Source organism: Petaurus breviceps, unplaced genomic scaffold (assembly GCF_028583685.1).
Source record: "Petaurus breviceps papuanus isolate PSGF00001 unplaced genomic scaffold, PetGlider_PUasm1.0 185, whole genome shotgun sequence".
NCBI lineage: Eukaryota > Metazoa > Chordata > Mammalia > Diprotodontia > Petauridae > Petaurus > Petaurus breviceps.
The window spans coordinates 36905400-36912115 of record NW_027185797.1 but is presented as its reverse complement, the minus strand read 5'-3'; the positions used below and the strand labels follow the sequence as shown (position 1 = coordinate 36912115).

At 46.9% G+C, this 6716-nt stretch overlaps 1 long non-coding RNA gene across 1 annotated transcript in view; it reads left to right on the top strand.

Moving 5' to 3' along the window:
- The first annotated feature begins 287 nt into the window (after positions 1-287).
- Positions 288-6716, top strand: part of LOC138161521 (uncharacterized) — a 13936-nt gene continuing 7507 nt past the window's right edge. The window contains exons 1-2 of the long non-coding RNA XR_011168403.1: positions 288-475; positions 5300-5431. This is a non-coding gene — a long non-coding RNA (uncharacterized lncRNA). The remainder of the gene's footprint in view (positions 476-5299; positions 5432-6716) is intronic.

Sequence of the window (6716 nt, the reverse complement as noted above, 5' to 3'; positions counted from 1 at the left end):
GGGTCACCCAGCTAGGAAGTTTCTGAGGCCAGATTTGAACTCAGGTCTTCCTGACTCAGTGTTCTACCCACTGTGCCCTCAGCTGCCCTAAGAGTGGTACTTGAATGGTATAATTTGTCAATGACTTGTGTTTTCCCAAACAATTACAGAGCCCCTCAAATATGGTAAATGACTGACACATGTTTACTATTGATGTGAGCTTTGATTGATAATTTCCTTTAATCATAATGCTTAAGTATCCAATCACTAATCCAAATTTGGGTGTAACTAGACCTCCCATCAGCAGCCTCACCTAGGGACAGGTCTGAGGCTGACTCCTGTGTTCTCTGTACTTGAGGTTCAAATACCCCACGTTTGTTCTCTTCAGTTCCCTGCTGATTGACTGATGGAGATTTGCCAACTTGGAAGGCAAATCCTTTTGAGAGGGAAACATGTACTGCCCTGGTCAGAAAGGGTGCCTCATCATCTTTTAGAGGTAAGAGATGTGTTTACTGGGATGCCCAGAAAATCAGCATGGTGGTTTGCTCCTAGTGGGGTTAATGTATGTGTTGTCTAATAGCTTGGATAACCGAATGCTTACACGCATGTCACTGGTAACATTTTATTGCTATGGTTGAGAAGGCTAAGTCTAACGAGTATTTCTGTCCTATTTGTTAGCTTGAGTATCAGACAGTTGATTTGGCTCGTGCACTGTTTGTTACAAGTGGGATATCAAAGTTCTCTCCATGACTTTAGCAGTTACCTCACATATGCGGCAGCATGAAAAATGCCTGATGCTTGGGAAAAACAGCAAAACTTGTTTTATATATAGAAAGACTGCAAATCAAAGTCTCCCATCAAACTTCCCAGCTGACCACATATATATATATATATTGATATGTATAGATTATATGTGTACATGTATATGCTTATATGTGTATGGGCATCTAGGTGATGCAGTGGTTACAGAGCTGGGTCTGGAGACAGGAAGACCTGAATTCGAATCTGGCCTCAGACGCTTCCTAGCTGGGTGACCCTGAGAAAGTCCCTTCACCCTGTTTGCCACAGTTTCCTCATGTGTAGAATGAGCTAGAGAAGGAAACAGCAAACCACTCCAGCATCTCAGCCAGGAAAACCCCAAATGAGACCATGAAGTGTCCAACACAACTGAAATAACTGAATAGCAACATGTATGCCAGTATATATGCATGTGATGCATGTTTGTGTGCACATGTATAATGCCATGGAAGTAGAGATCGCACACATACATGCATGAACACGTGTGTGTAGATATATGCAGATAAATATATGCCCACACACATACACACATGTGTTAGTAAACATTTATTGAGCACCTGTTATGTTAAGTGCTGGGAATACAAAGAGAGGTAAAGGCCTCTGCCCTCAAGGAGCTTACAGTCCAACAGGGAGACAGGATTCAAAAAAATGTACGAGCATACTATATGGAGGATGAATTCTCAATAATCAATAGAGGGAAAGGTTGAACCTGGATCGGAACGGTTTCTGGTAGAAGGTGGTGTTTTAATGGGACTTGAATGAATGTGAGGAAAGCAGGAAGGAGAGAGGAGAATGAGGACTGCAGGTGTGCCTGAAGAGCCAGAGAAAATGCCCAGAGCTGAGAGACACAAGGTTTTGTTTGAGGAACAGCTGGAGGCCAGCATCACTGGATGGAAGAGGAGGTGGGTTTAAGGTGTAAGAAAACTGGAAAAATAGGAGGGGTGTCATCATGAAAGATTTTGAATGCCCTGTGGAAGATTGGCATTGGATCCTGAAGGTGATAGGGAGCCAGTGGGGTTTAATGAGGAGGCGGGTAATGTGGTTGGACCTGCACTTCAGGAAAATCACTTTGTCGGTTAAATGGAGGGTGTACTAACATTGGGAAGAGACTTGAGGCAGGTAGACAGGGCAGGAGAGAAGAGATGGTACCCTCCACCCGAGTACAGGAGGCAGTATCAGAAGAGAGAAGGGGGTGTGTTTGAGAGATGGGACCTTGGTCACAGCTTGATTGAGGGGGCTGAGAGAGTGAGGAGCTAGGATGGCTCCAGGGCTTTGAACCCGAGTCCCTGGGAGGATGGTGTTGCCCTCTAGAGTAAAAGGGAATGTAGGAGGAGGAGGGAAGGTTTGGGGGACTTTGTCATTGAATACTGGCGGGAGGCATGCTTGTTGGGAAGACCTAAGAAATGAGGCTGGTGTTTGTTCTTAGAGCGCTTAACATATTAGTGGTGAGTGGGTAACATCAATTCATGCTCACATGCATTTGATTGCTAGCCTGGAGTATGGTAAGATCTCTTATTGTCAAATGCAGTGACCTTTTCTGTATCCTCATTCTCTCTGACTCTGTTGAGCACTCTCTCCTCCCCAACACTTTCTTCTCTCTAGGTTTTTGGGACACTCCTTTCTCTCATCGTTCTCCTGCTATTCATCTGACCAGTCCTTCTCTGTCTTCTTTGCTGGATCTTCCTCCATATCACATCCTTTCACCATCCCTCTGGGTTCTGTCCCAAGCCCTCTTCTCTTCTCCTTCAATACCTGCTTCACTTGGTAAGCCCCTCTGCTCCAACAATTACCATCTCTATGCTGAGAGTCTCCAATGTCCCTCTCCTGTCCCACCCTCTCTGCTGATCCCCAGTCTCACTTCTGCAAATGCCTTTCAGACATTTAGAACGGGATGTCCAGGAGACATCTTAAAATCAATATATCCCAAACAGAACTCATGGTCTTGCTCTCTTTCACCACCTATATACAATCTGTGGTTAAGACCTGTCGATGTGACCTTTACAGCATCTTTCCAACATACCCCCTTTTTTCCTCTAATACTGCCCCCACTTAGGTGCAAACCTTCCTCACCTGGTGCAGACCTTCCTCACCTCACTCCCGCATTATTACAATAACCACCGGTGGGTCTGCCTGACTCAAGTCTTTCCCCACTCCATTCAGCCACTAAAATGATTTTCCTAAAGTTCAGGTCTGATCTTGTCTCTTCTCTACTCAACAAACTCCAGGAGCTCTTTATTGCTTCCAGGATAAAATACAAAATGCTCTGTTGGGTGTTCAAAGCCCTTCATGACCTGCCTCCCCTGTCTTTCTACCCTACATGTACTTTCCAATATGGTTGACACTGGCCTCCTGGCTGTTACATGAACATGATTCTCCATCGTGTCTTGACTTTGGGAGATTTCTCTGGCTGTTCCCACATGCCTGGACACTTTTACTCCTCTACTCCAGTGACTGACGTCCTCAGATTCCTTTAGGTCCCAACTAGCATCCCTCCTTCCGCAGGAAGCCTTCCCCAACCCTCTTAATTCTAGTGCCTTCCCTCTGGTAATTATTTCCTCGTGTATATTTTCCCCATGTATAGCTTTCTCTGCACTATCTGTTTGCTTGTGAGGTCCTTGAAGGGAGGGACTGTCTCTTGCCTTTTATTGTAGTTGCAGTGCTTATACAGTGTCTGGCATACATTGGGTGCTTAATAAATGTTTATCTACTGATTGATTGAAGTGCCGTAAGTGGCATTTGAACCCTTTTTTCTAGGGCCCCAGGCACAGTTTCCAAGCCTAGGGAATATCTTGAATCCAGCCTGGCCTGCAGAACAGGAACCAGGTGCAATAGTTAAGGAGCTGGACCTGTTATTGGGTGATTTTCTTTCCTGGTCACTAGTTACACTACTTTCCTGGTCACAACCTTAAGCATCAGGTTTTGTGTCCCCCCCCTCCCCCCGACTTTGTGCACTTGATTTTCTTTCTCAAATACTTCCTAATTTAAGGGCCTGTGACTTCATTGTTGTGGATGCTGCACCCACAAATGGGCATCCTGGTCTTCCCCTCACATATACACACACCTCTGTAAGCTAAGCCCTAAACACCATCATCAGAAGATCCAATCCCGTACTTCAGCACACATGGTTAGGCTGATACTCCCATAAGAAGCACTCATTCATGTGGGTGGGGCCTGCTTTCAAATCCTGCTGACTTTGGCAGGATGGGTCAGAGCTCATCTGTTGGCACAGGGGTCAGGAAGCCAAGGTCAGCTCCATGCCAGTGATGAGCAATGTGGGATGTTAGAAGAGAATTCCTTGTCAATAAACCAAGAGAACTCAAAGCTTATAGGCTGCCATCTGCAGCTGAAAGGGAGACATGGGGAAACTCACAAGGAAAGAGAGGTCCTTGAGTGGTCATCCTGTCCAGGAAAAAGCAGGCGGGTGACTGGGTCCAGCACCCTGGCATGGCAGCCATGGCAGGTGAAGGAAGTGGTGATTAGGGACAGGGTGTGGCAGATCTGTCAGCTCTGGGCACCAAGCAGGCTCAGGTTGGGATACTTGGGTCTGGGAGCTCAGGCATGAAAGAAGCCTTAGAAAGTCTGGGAAATGGGAAAGCCTGGGGACCAAGGGGAAAGAGCCCCTGCTTGGTCTAAGAGAGCCCACATTTCTGAGCATGGTGACACATCTGCTCCTCAGGAGGATCGCTTGAGATCAGGGGTTCTGAGTCGCCGTGGGCTAAGGCTTTTGGGTGTCCACAGCAAAGACTACATTAAGGGAGTGAGCCCTGAGGTTGGCAAAGAGGGCTGAACCGGCCCTGGCTGGAAACAGGACAGATTTGAATTACCTTAAGAGCAGGACCAGAACTATGAGTCCAACCTTGGCAAAATAGGGAGACTAAAAACCCCCCAAATCTCTGGGAAATCCAAGAGAGGTAGGAACTACCTCTTGGTAGGGTTGGGTCCCTCCTAAGAATGTGCAGAGCCAGGGCTCCTGCCCCACCCTTTACTCTCAGCATAACTGTGAGCAAATCGCTAGCCCTCCCAGGGCCTCAGTTACCCTCTCTGTAGGATGAGAGTGTTGGCATAGATATCTTCTGCATAATAATAGTAACTATAGCCACATAACACCTTAAGGTTGGCAAAGTCCTTCTTGTACTATCTCATTTGGTCCTAAAGATGGGCCTACGAGGAAGGGGCTTGTTCTTGAGGGAACTGTGGCTGAGACATTAAATGAGTAGGCCTGGGTCCACAAGTTGTTAGTGTGTCAGGCACTGGAGCTCAGCTTGTCCTGGCTCCAGCTGCTCTCACTGAGCCTCTGGCTGGGGAGATCCCAGCCTGGTCTCTGAGATCCAGTCTTGCTGCTAGACTATGATCTCTCTTCAGATCTGGGTGGACAACTAAGCCCAGGTACCACAAGCTTGGCCCCAAGAGTGGTGGTTGCCATGTTTCAGGAGCCACATACCCCCTGACTCCCAGGCCAGCCCTCTCTCTCTGCTCCCCCACACCTGCCTCTTGTGACCTGTGTTTCCTGTCCTGTGCCAAGGCCTGGTCCTGTTCCTGTGTGCCCTGTTCTACCTGCTTCAGGCCCGGAATTTCCTGCAGAAGGGAATGAGCTACACCCTGGAAATAAACTACTACCTGACATGGGCGGGCATCTTCCTCTTCATGATGACAGGTGGGGATGAGGGCCGAGACTCCCTCTGGGATGAAGCTGGGTCTGGGGCAGGGACCGAGGTTGGGATGGAGATGGGCGTAGGGCAGAGCTGGCCTGGGGGTGGGGATGGGGAGGAGGAAGAGGCTGGGACACTGATTCTGCTTTCAGATTAGTGTGTGGGGGAGAGTGGAAAGGAGGCAGGGAGGAGAGAATGCCAAAGCCTCAGTGTACTTTTAAGATATAATAATTTACGGACATTATTTATAAGTATATGCAGATGCAGATAGGCTCTATATGTATGGATGTGTGTACACGCATGTGAACACTCATGGGTAAGCATATGTAGCCCATGCACACATTGTAGTGCATGCACATGTATGCATGGCTAGCATCTACCATTGTCCATGTGTTCATGTGTGCATATGTATGTAGGCATAAACACATTACACATTCTAAACTCAAACATCCCCACATCAGCACAAAAGGACTCGATATGAAAGCACCAATCTCCATTTCACGCTGCCTGAGTGTTTTTCAAAAGCTATGCAATAAATTGCATTTTTATTACTTTCAAAATTATCTTGTTTGCTTGTGCTTCCTTCCACAATTCTGTCTATTCTCATATTTATATTTCAGCTCCCTCTTTTTTGTGCCTCATTATTGCTGCCCCCTCCCCTCAACTCTTAATTTGAAACCAAGAGAAAAAATGGGGGGAAAAAGCAATCAATGAACAGTCGAGGGAAACAAAGTGTGTGTCTCCTCTTGCACCCTGGGTCCACCCTGGCTCCCTCGGGAGGTGGGTCACACGCTTCATCCCTGCGGCCTCTGGAGACACGGGTGGTGACTGCTTTGATCACAGCTCTTGAGGCCTTCAAAGCTGTTTCCTTTACAATGTTGTTGCCCTTGTATAGATCGCTCTTCTGATTCTACTCACTTCAAGGCCTCAGTTTATTTTACCAAGGAATCTCTGAGATGGTCTCTTGTTATTTTTTGTGGTGTAATAATATTCCATTACATTAATACAACCACAATTTTTTCATCCCTTCCCCAATTGATGGGCACCCCGTTAAATTCCCATTCCAAATCCCTCCCTTCCTCCCTTCTTCCTTTCTTTTTCTCTCCTTTTCTTTCTCTTCCTTCCTTTTTTCTCTCATTCTCTTCCTTCCTTCTTTCCCTCCTTTATTTTTCTCCTTTCTCTCTTCTGTTTTTCTTTTTCTCTTTGCTTCCTTCCTCCCTCCCTCACTCCCTTCCTCCTTCCCTCCTTCCTTCCTTCCTTCCTTCCTTCCTTCCTTCCTTCCTTCCTTCC